Raw genomic sequence first — 19,022 nt, 5'->3', positions numbered from 1 at the left:
CGGTTTATTTCGCCCGTAATTTTCAATTATGGCGGCCGGAGCCTCTCACAAATCTCTCTCCGACTAGGACGACAGGTTCAATATAGCGTCATGGGTCGATACCTGATTAAAATTCCCGGATTTTCAGACCAAAGGTGACGAGCGTGTGTGTGTTTAGGGCTAACCTTCTCGCGATTACTTTTTCTTTATTCAAGAAGATTGGTTTTCGAACGACGTGGACAACAGCCTATATCCCCAATTTTTCAGGGAAACTGCTTCGTGAATGATCCATTTTTTAAATATTTTAGTATCTCTATCGCGTTCGCCAAAGGGATTTTAAAGGAATCGCATTATTTCCGCTTGGATCAGTCGTAGATTTATTTTTATTAGCCGTTGTGAATTTCATCTGGCAAATATAAAATTCCACGGGCCACCGTAATACCGTTTACGAATCTGCTGCATTCTTGACAGCTTAAATGAATATTTGTAAATATCCTCGTTCGGAATTAGAGGAAACATTTCCTGGATCCGTATTTAAAAAAAAATAAATCACCCAAACTAACGACGGTAGAATCTCGGATCTACGAAACGGGACTATTTAAAAATCGTCTGGGTTCTTTCTGCTTCTGGGTTTCACTATCAGCGATTAAATATAATAGGATTTATGTCATTTTTTGTAGAAATGTAAGAGTCCTCAATTTTTATAATGTGCTGTACTGAATTTTTTCAGCTTCCAATTGGTATGTTATCAATTGCGTTCTTAACAGTTTTAATAGTATGTCCAGCCTCTTCAGCCAAATTATCACATTCATACTATTTAAGACTTTTAGATTTAAGTCTTGATGAAGCTGGTGTTTTGCATAGCAGACAGCAGTAGTAACTGTCATTGGGAATATTTTTAAAGAGATTGTTTCGAAATCAATTTTCAAAATGATAATTTAACCCGGAATTCTTAAAATTTTCTGCAGACAACAGCAAGCAGTTTGGGACAAATCCGTCTTCTCACGCAGCGAGTGACAGTTTTGAGTGGCATCAACCCAATTATGGATCTGTTGTCTAATCTATATCTTTTAATTTCTTGAAGATAATTAAGTTTGTCTATTTCGCGGTACTTAAATTCCATGTTGCAAACAACTTTATGGAGAGTGGCACGGCCGAGTTCATCTTCTTTTTCTCTTTATCCGAGGACAATATGTTTTCCTTCTTATTAGCTCTTAAACACTATTGCCACTTCGTAAGAAGACTGGTTTCTTTTAAAGCTTCTTGTTGAATAAATCCTCTACTGATTAAAATTTCATACGAAAGGCAACACGGTAAGTATTGAGACAGACTAAACCTGTTCTGTTCTTTTTCTTTACTACTTCTTGTTTGACCTCTCTATTTATTCCTTTGCATTTCCCTCTATAGTCGTCGCTTTGCGTTTGAAGGAGTCTTGGTTATTTTTCTCTTTCAGTTTCCTCCTCAACATCGGAATCCCAGCAGAAATGTTTATTGTATAATTGTACAAATATATTCTTTTTTACATTTATCCAATTTTCGTTTCTATAGTTAATCGTTTTTTGGTCTTCCTTTGGCGGTAGCGTTAAGAGTGTCGTTTTTTATACGATGTCAATTTCAAAGCGAGTTTGGGTTGGTGTTTCAATTAAAATCGTTAGTGGTTTAACTGAAGTTCTCTGAAGGTCGAGATAGTCGATACGGCTCTCGAAATAATTGGAAGGCTCTCGACTTGTCCTAGTTCTGAGCGATGCTTCTTAATTATTTCGCGAAGTACTTTATTTCGCTGTAGATACAGCGTGGCCATATGTTTTTTTTTTTACCAACTGCAAAACCAAAATACTAATATCGACAAAAGTTGGCGTTCGCCAATCATATGTTCTTCAAATATTTGCAACTCATATGGCATACACGGTAGGAGAAAAAATTGGTGCTAAGATGAAAAAGTTTTTTTTCGATAATTTCAGTCACATCGAATTAGCAAATTTTCGTTCGCATTAAAAAATCATCAGTTAAATAGCAACGTTTTTATTTTAAATACCTATAATACAAAGGTATAAATTGTTATTAACGACAAATTAATAGCCAATTTTTTTTTCTCCAAAACTGAACTGGAAAACGAATTGTTACGATGCACCATTTAAAATTATCTTTAAGTATTCCGGGTGGATGCAATTTTTTATTTTTTTATTAAACCTAACCTAACCTAACCCAAACCAATTCATTTACCTTTTGTTCTGTAGGAAATCCCTTCTGGAACGGTTTGATGCTAGTTGCAGTATTGAATATGGAAAACGGAAATTCTACTATAAATTCAAAATAATCCCCAGGTTTATAAAGGTATATAAAAATTTTAATATGTAAAAATAATAATATACGTGGTGTGCCATTTGAGCAAATCGATTTTTTTAATTTAAAACGAATTAATTACTTATCGCTTATTTGGAACACCCTGTGGTAAATTATTAAAATTCGGCAGCGTATATTTCTCACTTAATCTTCGAAAAACGTTATGGGCTTTAGGTATGTATTATGTATATTTTTACAAACAAGATGGAATTTAAAACAAATTTGATTTCGTTGATTGGATACTCTATTTTTGTGCTTTACTTTTAAAAGCAACACAAGTACACTGTATAGTAAAATAATTATCGCTTTTAAAAATTAACGACCTTCCCGAGTTTCAATCGGCTCGTTACCTGAGGCAAATTCAATCTCCGCACACGTATATACATATCTTATCCCGCTGTTGCGAATGTAAATTATCCCATTAGACGGATCGAAGGGATGAACCTGGAAACGTAGGCTGGATGTCGCGGAGGCATCGGTTCCACGCGTGTCGGGGGTCGAGGGGTTTTTGGGGGGCCCTCCTTCGTCGACATAAACTCGAACTACATCGAAATTGTGCCCAACTTTAGGCGCTGGAAGATAATTTTCCCCCGCAATCTCCCATAGAGTTTCGGTTAATTAATATAGTTACTTCGACTTTGTTTTTACGTAAGGGAGTGTCAATGGCAATCCTGAAAGTCCCGATTTATAATTTCATTTTTAAAAAGATTCATACGAATCTTAAATTCAACCCTCTGCAGGGTGCTTTCTAATGGAATGTAGATTTTTGAACATATGAACATATGTCCTCAACTTTCAAGATATCTGTAATACTGCTGATATTTTGATTAATCAAGAGGCGTTATTTAGTGTCATAATTTTTTCTATATACCAATACCCCAGTGTCGGACGTACGGAATTTCGGATATTTACTTTGGTAGACTCTGATGGTGCACCACTGATATCTCGTAAAATGATTCTCACAATCTTCAATCATTTCTAAAGAAATTTAATTTCTTGAACGGTTTTTGGACAAAATTACGCAAGAGAATATCAGATATTTAATAACCTTTGACATACATCCATGGTCCCCTAGGTCCCCAGAATGAAATACTTTAGACTTTTATCGCTCCCCAGTTAACACTGTCGAAGAGCTAAAGGATCGTATAACAGCTTTCTGCGACTTAATAAGAAACTCTGGAGGTATACTTCAAAGAATACGAGGTGACATGAGGAAAATTGCCGAAGCGTGTATCCTTCAAGATGGAGGACACTTTCAACGACTTATCTAGTTTCTATGTTCCGCTTTTGATCAAAAAATTTGTTTTAGAAAGAGAAAATTCTATATTATTGAATTTGAGCGCAATAATAAAAAAATTGAAGATCCTCGGGTTATATCACACACGTTCAATGATTTTTTCAGTAAGGCTCCTTATTCCTTATTTATCCTTTTGAGTATGAAAATTTCCTTCAAATCAAGAAATTGGAAAGATTATTGCGTTACATAAAAAAGGCAGTAAGACAAATATTAACCATTACAGATCAGTTACAGTCACCATAGTTTTTTCGAAATTGTTTGTGTACGCATATTTGCCACGTCTTTTCCTGTATCTCGAAAACAATCAAATACTATTGGATAACCAGTTCGCTTTTCGAATTGGGAAATCCTCCATGCAAACAGTTATTTTATTCTTGTAGGGTGTCGTATAGAGTTCGGCGAGTGTCCTGTTGGTATAAGCGGTCCTCCATTGAAATTTGCGAAGTCCTTTTTATCTTATACTAAACAATGTGTTATCTTAAGTGTATGCACTGAAAAAAAGTCGAAGTCATCCATGCTAACAATGGGCGTTCCTCAGGGCTCTGTATTAAGACCAGTACTTTTCTTCTTGTATATTTAGAGAGCTTGCGTTGCTCAGACGACTTCGGGAACCCACTATATAAAAAGTTTGCTGCTGATGGTTAGGTGTGATTTATGTCTGAAAGACAAATGTAACTTAGTTTCGAGTCACGTTGGTTTAAAGATAATAACTTATACCCTAATTCACTAAAAATATCTTTTATAACATTATTACGCTCATGTTGTGAGTAGAATTAGGTATAATTTTGTGGGGATGATCGACTGATTCTGACAAAGGAGTTCGTGGTTCAGATGTATGGGCGGTATTTCCAAATCTACTTCTTGTCAAACCTATTTGAAAAACATTAATAATTTAACATGGTATTGGCCATATGTGTTTGAAATGTATGTTTGTATGTTTCATCAGGTTTTGTGTTGGACAGTAAATTTTTTTGCTTTTGCAATTTTTTAACCTAACGCATAGAAATTGGGTTCAAAATTATTTTACTTAAATTGGTTTTAATAATATTTTTTTTAAGAGAGGAAAAAATGTCGGAGTGTTAACATTCTTTCTAAATTTTTCGGGGAGAGCGTGTTAGGGAGCTAGAGGGTTAGCCAGGTTCTTGATGTATTTGGTTTGAATGTTATTGAACCTTCTATCGATCTGGACGCTCGGTTAATTACCCACAAAATAAATCAAATATTGATTATTTTACGTTTTATTTCAATGATCGTCTCAGGTAATTTAATTGCCATTGGAAGCTTTCTTTTTTCGTCGTTTTTTGGACGAATCCCCCATTCCCCCTGCTTAAAAGTGTAGCCCGGCTTAATAATATAATCCTCTCTTTCCCTGACCTCCCACACTTTATCGTGTGACGTCGGCGATATCGTTGTACCCCCACCACAGGCTCCGGCGGGCCGTTTTCAGCATCCCTCAGGAAACTGCGCGTCTGCCTTTCCAGTTTCGGTCGACGCGGCTCGCGTGGAACGTCAGGGTTGCCGATAACACGCCGGACGCGTCCTATATAGTTCGATTTTGGCATGGTGCACGTCCCAAAGACGAGAGAACGGAGTTAAAGTACCGTAAGTATGGTCGAACACGTACTGAATTCAATACGCCACGTATCGGTCGTTTAAGGAAACGTCTGACATCAGAATAGCCCCAAAAACTAAGGGTTTCGAACAAATCCTTTAAAATTACCCCTTGCGAAAGGTTATTTTCAACCAAAAATAATAATAATAAGGTATACTAATCTAACCAACAACTTAAAATAAAAATATTCTCGTCCTTTGCCAATATTAATAACCGATAATTAAAGTGACTATGTTATCGCGAATTATAAGAGTATTGTTCCTCTTAAAAACCTCGAATAAAGATAATTATACTCGAACTAGCAATATTTAAAATTGAATTAATGCAATTTAATTTTATTAATGATAATATACAATACAATAATATATAAAAAGAAACAAAAATTGGAAGCTGACTGGGAAGTCCCAAAAAAAAACAATTTACAGAATGGTCTTCTAAGCTATATCCATTTTTAACCCGTAGTACAAAGTTTTCATATAAATACTTGAAACAACAAAATCTAAATTTGAATGAAGAATGACGCTGTATCTTTTTAATTTGTTTTATCTTTTATTCGAAAGATGGCGACTTTTGTTCTTATTATGAGTAAAATTCGAAGTATTGTTCAGTAGTAGTATGTTTTTGGTGTTTGTAATGTCCATTTCCTCGATGTATACATATATTTACCGCAGTTGCTTCGTGTTACATTCAAATCGGACTCCCCTGACAGTTCCGTGATATGATATCGCATCTCGCGGTCCGTCGCTTGACATCTGACAGATAATAAAACGTATACACGCAGCGCTGGCGTGTATAGGGGTGCGGACAGTAATTTAAGCGATACTTTATTTCCTGTTTTCGACGTTATTAAATTCGCCACCGAGCGTACCATGATATGCGTATCGTTTTTGGATATTTACGTTCAATTCATTCAATTAGAATAAAAATTTATTAAAGAAAACCGTAGATATTCGTAGCTGGAATATTAGATAAGTTTGTGTACTTTAAAAACAAACAAATCTTTAACACTAACATTAAGACAGTTAAATTAAAAAAAAGCATGTTAAAAATATGTTATTATTAGCACGAAAAGTCGTTTGAAAAAAATACTATTCAGTATTGCAGTTAAACCAGTTAAACATTTCCTGTTGGGAAACATCAGACGAAGACATTGGAAAGCGATAATGAAAGGTAATATTGTTCATCTTATATACGAGATGCATGTATTTTAATTGGCTGTAACATTTTTGTTTTCAGACATATCAAGCTAAACAGAAATACAAAATGTAGGGTGAATAGCCAAGTTTTCTTGCAAGTGATGTATAAAACAAAACACTATCCATTTTCCATTCCATTTTCTACATTACATTTTAGTCCACTCGTTTTTGACGAATAGGTAAAAATAGGAGTGCCCTGAGTGACAAATAAATATATCTTTATGTTTGACAACGAACAACGTTGATGGTTGAATTATTGTCCAAGTCATTATCCGTGAAACGAGTGATATGCGTTAAGTATACATATTAGGATTCTATGAAGCGCATCCAGTTTCCTCTATTACATAAGTATATGAAGAGGCAGGGATCAATCCACTCAGTTTTGAAAGAATATAAATTTAATTCAGTTAAATTTCGTAAAACTCAAAAAAACTAAGTGCAGAACAATGTTGAAGGGGGATGCAATTTTGTTTCGATTTTTTAAGTAGACATAATGAGAATAATAATTTTCTGAAAAACATTTTATGGACTGCACTACAAGAAAGTAATAGACAAAATACGCGATATTGCTCTTTAGATAATCCTAGACAAATACACGAAATAAAACCCCATGAGTACCAATCAGTTAATGTATGGTATGGTGTCATAGACGGGCATATTTTGGGTCCGATATTTATAGATCAAAAGTTAACCGGACATCAATATTTGCAACTCTCAGTGCACCAAATAGAACAATATACGGAAGATTTACCTCTAAATATATCAGCGCTGATTATATGGCAGCAATGTTGTGCAAGTTTTTTCTGACGACTGCGTTGGAACAAACGTTCTTCTAAAATTAGTTTTTTACTTTTATTTATTCTTTGTATGATTCCTGTTATTTCATTAACACTTCTTAAGACTAGTTTTCTATCTGTTCTATCATTTTAAGCGAGTTTGGTTTTTTTTTTTAAATTCCATTGTTAAAACGTAATACACAAGAAGTTTTTGTGCTCGTATGAGGATTTTTTTTAAATCATTTTCCGAAGCCTTTCAGTCAAACGTCTGGGGTATTAAAGCCTCTCTTGAAGTTTTCGAAGTTGTTTATACCTTTGTCCATTATTTTTGATGTCATAAACGTAGAATCAAACGAATGCTTTAAGCTTTTTACTTTAAATCCTTGCTTGTCTTACGCTACCTCAAAACATTTTCTTTATTCTTTGCATAATTACGTTTGTTTTCTGTAATTTTATTGACGCTTTCAAAAACTAATAATAATAATAATTAATATTGCTTTCGGAACTTTTCAAAGTTGTTTTAATTCAGGGTTATTTCATTTTAACTGACTTTTGATTTTTGAAAATTCGATGACGTCTTTCGTGATGAGAATGATGACGTGAGTAAAACTATATTTCATATGAGCCATATAAACTTGCGTGCATAGAAATCGGAACATTGTGAAGTTGTGACTTCAATTTCATTTTTTTAGAAACTACTGATCTGATAAAAAAATATGCTTTAATACGAGTTTAAATTGATTGAAATTTATTTCCGCTTTTTAGGTTTAGCATAGTAAAATATCTGCTTACTAAAAACACTTATTTTTTAATAACGGGCAAAGATCTATTCAACTTCGCTATTGTTTCTCGTGGAATGTTTCTCGAAAACCACTTACTCCATTAAAAAAAATCATATACCAGGAAACGTGGGAGATCAATGGCTATAAACCTCTATTTCGAACATTGTGTGAATCATATACAGGGTGTGTCGTTTATGGGCAAAAATATTAAAAACGTCCTAAAAAATAAAAATGAAATATAAATTTAATAATATGAAAAATTTAATAATATAAATTAAAATAAATGGTCAGCGGGAGCACGATAGAAAAGCAATGCTTCCCTTTTCCGCAAGAAATCGAGAAGCCCTTCGTTTTTAAAATAAAAAGATGCTTCGCGCTACGCACTACCTATTTACCCCACCCATGATTTGTTTAACCGTATAAAAGATCAACACTTTTGATAAACTGATACTAAAGCACGATTAATTTTTTTCCAAATAGCGATTTTTTCGGTCAGATGAATAGTTTCTAGAAAAAAAATAGTAAAGTCAAAAATTTCAGTCAAACGTGTGCGGTTTTCGGCGCCCTTTGAAGGAAGAAAACCGTCGAAATATCGCGAATTCCGCAGCCGAAACGTTTCGACTATGAATTTTTCCGGTTCCCGGAAATTTATATTCTCGGCGACCGCTCGGCTCTCGCGGATTTTCGGCGCACAAAATTAGAAGCTCCCGAAAATGCGACGGCAACTTCTTGCCCCTCCGAATTCTTGTCGTTAACGTGAATACTTTATAAGGTCGGGTGGCCCTCGTCAAGCGGCCTTTTTGTCGCCGCCGCAAGTCGGAGAATGCCTTTTGTAACGGTTTTGTCTGGCTATTGAAAATTTTACATTCCCTCTCCCCCCTCCCATTCTCCCTTTCGAAATACGGGCCGTTGTTTTTGGGGCGACGGGTCGGACAATTCCATACGCATGAAATTGGAGGTACTTTCCACAAAAAATTTCAGAGTTATGACACTTATTTTCTTGCAAAGTGGCCTTTAGGCTCTTTTTTTAAATGCTCCTATTCATTATATTTTTTCTACTCTCGTCTGGAAAATGCCTAATTACCCACCGATCTAGCGTGCGGGAAGCGTCGCTTTACACGTCAGTTTCGTTTCCCACGAATCCGAGCGGACATTTCCGGGATTTTAACGCACGGGTTTGGGAGCAATCGGCTGTTTTCGGAGATATTTCCCACGCTTTGAATTTTGACGTTTGTCAATTCTGACAGTCATGTTAGTGAATATATTCGTGTTTTGGTTAGTTTTGGTTAGTTAATTTTGAAGGGTAAACACAAAAGTTTGAAGATTTTTGCTCTATTGTCGTAAATGTCAGGAAAAACAAACAACTATCGCAAGTAAATAACTTAAGATATTTCAAATGCTGAGTAAGGAAAACGCCAAATAATAAAATTATATTATTCAAACGGACATAACTTTGCAAAAATGGTATGTTGAACGATATGGTGGTCGGACCAGTTATATACGAAGGATCCTTGAATGGCCAACGATATTTAAATTTTCTTCCAACAGGAATAGAACAGTTTTTAGATAATTGTGCCAGTTAGGAATTATTTAAATTTAATTTGGCATCAAGATGGCGCACCTCCACATAATGTCCAACCGGTTATCGATTATCTAAATAATAAATATATCATTTGGAGAGGTAGGCAAGGACATTTTTTGTGAGGATACTTAAAAAATATTTTTTTTATAATGGGCCTGAAAGTTTACAAGTGATAAGAGAAAGACTTAATATCGTTTTACAAGATCTAAACAGAGAAAACCCTGATTTTATCATCTTGCGTATTAATAGGAAATTGAGGTTATGTGGAAAATGTTTAGCATTAAATATTGATATTTTTTATTTTTGAATAATACAATTTTATTATTTGGCGTTTTTCTTCATCAATATAACCCATTTGAAATATCTCAAGTAATTTCACTAACGCTGGAAATCTTTAGCTTTGGTTAGTTGTCAAAAGTAGAACATTGTTAAAACAATTGCAAACATAGATAGTATGGTTGCCAGCAACTCAGACTTGACCATTTTTAAACAATATGGCTAGTGTCCAGAAATCGAATGATAATTATTTTTAAAGTGAAATAACTCAAAAATGCATTAATAAATCGTCAATAAACTAAATGTGTTTGAAATTAGGTAAAAAAAGGTCCACGATTTAAGCTAATAATATATAATGCATTCGATTAAAAAAAAAGATGTTGCTGTCATTTCAACAGCTTTTCTGACATTTACAGGATAATAGAGCAAAAATCTTCAAAGTTTTGTTTTGTTTTGGTTAGGCACTCTTTTGATTCCATATGTAGATTATTTAAAAGTATACTAACTGTTTTTTTTTTGCTTTCTAATCCTATATTATTGGTAAAAAAAAGGAGGGCATTTTTAACTGTGCATTTATTTAATAGTCCGAAATTATAAGGTATATTATATTATGGTATAAAGAGGATCTCTACAATTTTCATTTTTAAACTTACCAATGACTGTAGGCTATTCGACATCTAAAAAGCATGGTTTTATTTTGTTTTTGTAATGTAATAAACGTTCTTCTGCTACTATAAACTGCCAAGAGGCCCTTTTTTATTTTACAAAAATAAAAGTACAAATAATAACGGTAATTAACAAAAGTAATGATCAAGTGGATATGGTCCCAGTTTCACTAACGCGCCCTGAAAAGCTCTCCTAAAAGTTCTAATAAAGTGGATACGTTTTGCAAAGTTCGCTTTTATTGAAGAGAATGAGAAAGAAAGAAAAAAGCATAATGTAATAATTGGCTATAATTTTTGAGCTGTTGCTATCCGTGCTATTTATACTCAACGAACTTAAACAGCTCAAAAATTTTAACCAATTACATTCTTTATTTGAACACAGATTTATCACTTCTTCACATTTATACACACTCAACTATTTACCCATGCAACAACAGTAGCATTTGCATAAAAATCTAATAGCACGGACCGAGCGATGACAGGGCTTTCGGATTTTTTGAATTTTATTTTTATCGTTTTGTGTTAAGCAAGGCCTATATAGAAAGTCGCTATAGTTAAACTGGGAGAGCACAAGAGATTCACAGAACGATTTTCTAGTGTTTTGATAAAAAAAAATTCAGGTTGCTGTAAATTAGCGTTAAATTGGAGTATGTCTTATTAAGTAAATATCTTAAATGTTCACTAAAACGCCTAAATTGTTGGCAAAATCAGTAAATATTAGTTTAGTTTTATATTTAAATTTTCTTTTTAAAAACACTTTTTTCAACAACCTTCTACCATAGTTTATAATTTTCAGGGTAATGTTATCAACTCTACAAGCATTAGTTTTAATTGATTTTAAGATATCCGTTATATTATCTAGAGACGCGAACTAAAACGAAAAAGGTTGCAAAAAATTGATTGATTGCTTCGGGGTCGGAAAGGGAGGTTGAATGTTGCTAAAGAAATATTAAGTTTTTTCAAAGCTTGCCATGACTTGGTTGAATTGTTTCGCACGTTATTGTACGGTCATTACTTGCAAACGTCCTTAATCTTCGATCTTAAATCATAAAACTAACGGCGTTCTATTGAAGTTACGATGACCCTACTGGTCTTTTTTCTTTAATTTTAAACTTCATACGGCGGGAATCTCCGTCGACGGTCGTCAACCATTGACGAGGGTCTGTAGGCGACGAGAAATGGGGAGGGGGAGGGAGTGGGGAAACCGCCATTGTTTCATGGAAATCTGTAATGTAAATTGGGAACTAAACACGGGAGACGAGTGCTCGCGAAACAATAGTTTAGGTCGAATTTATCAAGATTAGAATCAAATCTGGGACTCGGTGGCGCCGCTGGCATAACAATTGGTTATTTTAAACCGGTTTCCGTCGAAATAAACCGGGAGTAAATTTTCGCGAAACAGACAGAAGTTCGGAGTTAACGCCGAAAGGCCGGACCAAGGAGTTGCCTAATTTTGGTATCGGAGAAAAGCTGGGGAAGACATTAATTTAATTGCTTTGCACATTGAATAGCCGCAGGGTTTGTTAAAATGCGGAAAATTAACTTCCGTATGTGGTAGATAAAGAGCTATGCGAGGCAAGGTTCAACGTAGTAAAATAATCGCGGTAAGTCATGTAAAAAAAATTGGAAATCGTAATATAATTTTTTTTATTTTATTTTTAACGCAGCATCCTTACAAAATAAAATTGCTTCAGAAATCTGTCACTAGAGGGCACTTTACCCAGAACTTTTTTTTTATTTTGCAAAACAGGACAGATTGCCTTTAGCAGAATCACAATTCCTCAGAAATTGTTGCTCTTGTTCCAAACCGTGCCATCGATCTATCGAGTACCCTACAGAACTTATCTGAGAAGTCACCGTCGTCATATACGATTTACATGTAATATACGTTGACTAGCTGACATCCTAAAAAATATTTCAGAGGTTTGCAGACGGTTCACTAGTCTCGACACAGAACTGGATTTGTATAAATTAGAAACACACCTAACTGTGACCTGAAACTGAGCAATTTGATAAGAAAATGTCTGGATGAAGGAGCAATCAAAATTGAACGGATATTTCGGTGTGGAACGAATACATTTCTGAGACCCAAGCGGCAACGCCGAACGACTATATTTAAGTCAAGATCTCGTTTTATCACGCAAACACCCCCCCTTTAATTGGCTGCCGCGAGAACTAGTATATTTAGCCATCCAAACAAACGCGGTTCGAGTTTGACTAATTGATTTAAGCGACAAGAACTGACTCACGTTCGACACAAAGGGAAACCACAGACGCGTTCGCTGATAAGAGAGATGTGTCAATAAAGGAATTAACAGGAATCATAGTTGAACTGTTGGAAGAAGATGAAGTTGCGGAGGACAATTATATGAAAAGCGTTGACAACATATTCGTTCTGCGTCAAATGACAGGATTGCTTTCGAAAAATCGTCGGCCGACGGGGCGAGTTTTGAATTTCAAAAACAAGTCGCTTCGCGTTTCCTTGTCCTGCTCGATCGATGTAATTTTATTGTGTACACACCTTGTATAAAGCGTCTTATCGCCGAATTTCAACGTCACGACAAACTCTGATAAATATAAAAAATTCTACGAGTAATAACGATTTCCAATTATATTATTCCAAGTAGCTCTCCAAGTTAGCTGTCTACGCGGGCTATACGCAATGCAAAAGAAGACGACATCTGAATCATACTCTTTCAGTTATAGCTAATTTTCAATAATAGGGGGACCCATTTTTGAGTTTTTTGAATTTGCGGCGCACCCTGTATATTTTAGAAAAATTGTCAAGTTTTGAAAAATGGTCTTCGCGTAATTCGCACACGATTCAACACACGCTGTATTAAGCACGAAATAAGAATGATTACTAATAAACTTAAACTAAGTAGTATACCAAACCAAAGAATATTAATATCTGTGAACAAATCATACAGAATAAAATGGGAGCTCTGAAGAAGCCAACAGGATGATTGGCGAAACGTCAGCAAGTTCGACTCTGCAAAAACCGTAGCAGGAGGAATCCAGAAGTTTTGTAAAAAGTAGAACAACAATTTTGGTAAATAATTCCAAAAGAGCTGTCATACACCAATAAATTGTGAAAATCGGTTCATCAAAAATTTAGTATTTGTTGAAAAGCGGAAAAGAATCTGATAACGGGCCACTGTTCACCATCCTGGATGAAACTGAGTCGTTGGTTAAACGAGACGCCGCGTAAGATTTAATAAAACGCCGCACGTCTGCCATAAATTCCGATTTTTAATAACAACCTCGATACTCCGCGGTTTATTAAAAATAAAACGTCGCGGCGACGAGATTAAAAAAATACTCGGGAGACGAGAGACGCAATTCCGCCCCGCACCTCCCCACGGGAAAAAACCCCCTGAAAAGTAATTATCTCGCTAATTTCGATCGGGAAATGATCGAGTTTGTGGCTGGAGCGAGAGGGAGGGGGGGGGGGGAATTCGCCGAGCGCAGAGAAATTTACGGGCGACTAAGTGAGATTAAGTTCGTATGATGCCTACAGATTTTTCCATTAACACCTACTTTTCCGCTTTTCCACAAAATCACCGCTAAACGGCGGAGGTAATTGAGTTTGCGGCTCGGATTACCTCTCGTTATTTCCGCGGGCGCCATTTTTTAAAAAATCTTCGTACCGTCTTCGGCATCATATTTCTTTGCACCATTCTGTAATACCCCTCAATTGTCGATAGTGGCAAATCGAAACGACAATCCTTTCCCTTCCTTTCAAATAACAATTAAAAGAAATAATTGCCAATTGAAAATATCAATCGATCGTGAGTGAGTGATGCTGTAATTGACAAATTAATATACAGTCGAAACTCCATATAGCGAAATTGAAGGGACTGTTTTTTTTTTTCGTTATAAAGAGTTATAGGCACTTGAAATATAACAATACGCATATATGTATTGTTATTTAATTATTTTTTATACATATTTTAACATCTACTTAGGAACATTTTATATAAATATTTAAGAACTACATTTTATGTTTCAAATAATCGGTGATTTTCTTTTGAATTTTTTAGTATGCCAATACGTATCTCGTACTTTGGCTTGTATTTTCACAATTTCTTCGAGAGGGGCATCATCCCTATGATACAGAAAAAATGTCTCTAGCAGCTTAACTGAATATAGGGCTTGTTGAATGGTTGGTGGTGGTCCCAGATCAACTTCTTCATCTTCTTCTTCTTGGTGCTTTTCCTCACCCTTTCTTGCCTGTTCTGATATGGCTTCCTCTGTCAATTCTGCTGTTGTAGGCAAATCCTGATCTATCACCATAAAATCTTGCAACTCCTCACTTGTAAACGTAATTGTTGTTTGAAGCTGCTTTATCCACTCGGTTAGTGGCTGATCATCTTCCAAGTCCTGTTCGCATTCTGTCTGGGTAATAAGTTCTGCATGGCGATAGGAGTGTCGAATTGTTTCTGCTGTCGCCTCTATCCAAGCTTTACTAATAAAGTTGACTGCATCTAGCATATTATTGGAAAATTTGTCTTCTAGACCAGACATTCCAGTTCCAGTTTCTACGATTGCAGCGATAAACATATAAAAGAAGGTGAGTGAGAATCCTCACGACGTGAAATAGATCTGCAATCAAAGCTTGTTGAAACCAGGATTGCTCTTCGACATAGCTTTCATATTAAAAGCGATCCAAGTACATTACATACAGTTTCCCTAAACTCTAGACTGCAGTAACTTAGATTCTCAGAAACAGAGCAGCAAGCGGAGTTCAACGGGACGTATACTTTCGTTATCAACTTTTATGAAAAAATATTGTTCGCCTAGTTTTTTTTTAAATTTTTCTCTGTTCCAAAGATCATTAAATTAGTTTTTCAGCCTTTATCTTGGTTATTTGACTAATTTACAGTACTAGATGTCTTCCATACTATTTACAAAAGTTCTAGATTTTTTTGCGTCGGTTTTTGTTAAGTGGAACTTGCCAATCATCCTGTTGGCTTCTTCAGAGCATAACTGAATCCGAGTTTGGAGTTGAATTTTGGAATTGCCATTGGTCAAATTTAAGAGTGCCCTTTCACAAATAACGTTCTTCCTGGAGCCACTTTGATTTGATGGTTTGTCATCCAAAAACTTTCGAAACTATTTTTAAATATTTTTGATAGGGTACACGTATGCTGACAGAGTGAAGATCTTTTAATTCCTAGCATGCTTCCGTGCCAAAAAGGAGTGGAATAATGAAACCCCAGGCAGGCAAACGGTCTAGAGAGTAAGCCGGCACACACTTCAGCCACTTTCCCCGCAAAATTCTTCCTTTTCATCCGGCGCTCGGATTTCGCCCATCGCTATTCATTCGACATCGTACCGCCCCTAGTTTTGGGAAACTCCGAGTGCCGATTTAAAATTACGCCCTTGTAAAATATTTCGAGTCGGCGCCAAAGGCGAAACTTTGATCAAACATTCAAAGAGATACCGTTTAATTTCATCCGAATTACGTCTCCTTGTGAAGTTCCCCGGCTGCTCCATTAATGTTGTATTCCTTTCCTAATTCGGAGCCGCCGTCCTAATCCGGGACGCGATTTTTTTCCTCCCGCGATATTTTTAATTAAAGCCCGCGTTTCTTAAACGAGCCCTACAGATCCCAAACGAACGGCCGCCATTTTTCTACATTATTTTCGTATGCATGTACGGGGTTATTCATTATATTTTGACACCCACCTGCAGGGTTAATTTTAAAAGATAGAAAAAAAGGTGCAATTATGCAATGTCTGAAAAAATAAACGCCCATTGCAAGCTGTCAAAATGACAGCAACATATATATTTTTAAATAGAATGTCCTATATATTATTAGCTTAAATTGTTGATCTTAGCAATTAGCCATAACCATTAGACAATAGCCGTATTGTTTCAAAATTGTCAAATCTGCCTTATTAGCAACCGTATAATCTATGTTTTGCAATTAAATTAAAAGTTAAATTACTTAAGATATTTCAGATCGGTTATACTAAGGGAGAAAAACTCCAAATAATAAAATTATATTATTCAAACAATCAAAAAATATGAATAATTAATGCTAAACATTTTCCACATAACCTCCATTGTTTTCATGTCACAAGGATTCAGGTCGGTGTTGTTGGCAGTCCATTTGATAGTTCCTTGCCTACCTATGCAAAGTCTATATTTATTATTTAGATAGTCGGTAACCGATTAGACATGTTGAGGTGCACCATCTTGATGCCAAACTGAATTTAAATAATTCTTAACTGGCACATTTTCTAACAACTGTTCTATTTCTGTTGCAAGAAAATTGGTCATTTAAGGATACTTCGTATATAATTGCTTCGACCACCATATTATCCTTGCACTGCTTTAATTTTGTGTGGATTATTGGTGGACGAAAAATGTTTATCCTTCCTATTAAATACACCTGCTGTTGTGAACGAAGCCTCCCGTAAATAATTTGTTTAGAAAATTTCCATCTTCTTGAGATCTGTATATTTCAGCGCAAGATTCGCCTATTATGTTCATCGGTTAATTTTTGCACTGAAAGGGTGAAACTTATGATATTTTAACGCTCGTTAAATTTTACTATCGGACTTTCCGGCTCATTAAAAAAATAATAATAAATAAGAACTAAAAGTTCAGATGTTCACATCGTGTCTTTATCAAATGTAATATTTACAAACTACCTGCTACGATATGTACCAGAAAATCACAACAAAAACCTTAATTATGTTGTTGTGAGAATTTATGTCTAATAATGAAGAGGTAATTAAATCTAATTGATCGTTAAGCAATAGATTTGAATGACTCATTTTGTTAATCTCCATGGCTTCCAATAAATTTAATTTTCTACTTTTTGTGGCTGTACGTAAAATATCAAAATTGTCGTCAAAAATGTGTTTTTCTGTGTTTAAGTGTGTAGCATAATTAGAATCTAGACTATTGTTTTTAAACGTAAATTAAAGGTCTATTCGGGATTTTCCTTGAAAGTGTGGTATTATATTGAGATCTTCATCAAATTTTCTTTCTATTGTCTGGGTCTTTTGTGCGACTCTATTTCGGTCCTCAAATTTTTTAATTACATTTTAATTGTATTTATTGAAGAAAGTCTTCTACCCGGATATATTCGTCGATATTCTCTTTTCAACCTTGCAAGATTATGTTTGAATAATATAATTTTAATATTTTGAAATATGAAATATCTTAAGTTATCTAATTTACGCTGCAGATCCTTAGTTTTGCTATCAAGGAAGACTTTTTTAGAGAAGATGACTATATCTCAAAAACGGCTAAATGAAATGTCAATAAACTATGTGTTTTTGAAATCAGGAAAAAAGATGTACGATTTAAGGTAATAATGTATAATGCATTCCATTTTGACAGCGTTTGTTTCTCTGACATTTGCATAAGATAATAGGGTAAAAATCTGCAAACTTTTGTATTTACACTTTTTTTTCTATATTTCAAATATAATCCTGTAGGTGAATGTGGAAATATAATGAATAACCCGGTACGTATTGAACCGCGGACTATCCCTAACGGCCCTAAATCAAATCTAGGCGAGTCCATTAAAACCCCCCCTGTTACGCTAAACCCCCTTAAGATACGCCCGTGGGATTAGCCGGTCTCCGAGGCTTCGGAAAGAAGAACAGGATAGATTATTCATGCACCACCTTAGATTTTAGGTGAGCCTTCCCGGGATAAAAGTGCCGCTTTTTCCCTCGGGAGGATTTGGCCCGGGATATTCGGGAGGCTTAAGCCGCTATCCCGGACCAGATACCTATTGCTAATTGTGTTGTTTTTTATACGTAGAGGCAATAAATCTGGATCGAGCAAAGTCGGATAACTACCGTGGCGTTGTCATTATCAAAAATTTTTTCCAATATTTCGATTACCGACGTGATAAACATAATGGACAATAGTCTATCGCAAAAAAAAACTAACCATGTCACAAAATCAGATTTAATATATAGTTTTATATTTTTTTTAGAGTAATATCCTGAAGGACACCAAAACTAACCAAAAAATGACTAAGATCGGATTTCATTACATTACCAAAGAAACCATGAGCAAGAGTATGTGGGGACCGCAGTACCATAAATTTGATGAAGATGGCTTTCGAAGTAGATTAGGTAGATTAGGTAGAGTAAGTAGGGACCTCAGAATCACAACAAACGTATACTGGAATGAAACAGCAGCAGCAAACAAAACAACAACAAAAAGTAGACATTAATAACCGCGATATTCGGTCGATAGAATTTTATGGACCCATATGGGTTAGGCATCAACACATGTAGAACCAAATTTATGGATAATCATTAAAAAGGACCACTCGGTTATGTCTTTTCCGTTCTTCTATATGGCGTGAACTCTTGGACATAAGCAAAGGAAATGAATAAACGCAGGATAACCGATGTGGAAAAAACAAATTCTCGATATTGATAGCAAGAAGAAGAAAATTCTCCAATTAAGACCCTGGTTTGGTACGAGCTCCGGTAAGAGGAGTTGACAAAGTGCGAATAGCAGAAACTCGCTTAT

The 19,022-nt window shown here is 35.3% G+C and overlaps 1 protein-coding gene across 2 annotated transcripts in view; it reads left to right on the top strand.

The window, feature by feature from the left end:
• The first annotated feature begins 5,105 nt into the window (after nt 1–5,105).
• Nucleotides 5,106–19,022, top strand: part of LOC132702964 (glutamate receptor-interacting protein 1) — a 126,321-nt gene continuing 112,404 nt past the window's right edge. For both annotated transcript variants that reach the window (XM_060671898.1, XM_060671897.1), the window contains exon 1: nt 5,106–5,221. The gene's annotated coding sequence lies outside the window, so the exon portion shown is untranslated. The remainder of the gene's footprint in view (nt 5,222–19,022) is intronic.

This window comes from Cylas formicarius, unplaced genomic scaffold (genome assembly GCF_029955315.1).
Source record: "Cylas formicarius isolate icCylForm1 unplaced genomic scaffold, icCylForm1.1 PGA_scaffold_6__28_contigs__length_40554024, whole genome shotgun sequence".
NCBI classification, from domain to species: Eukaryota; Metazoa; Arthropoda; class Insecta; order Coleoptera; family Brentidae; genus Cylas; species Cylas formicarius.
This window is presented reverse-complemented; position numbering and strand designations above follow the sequence as displayed.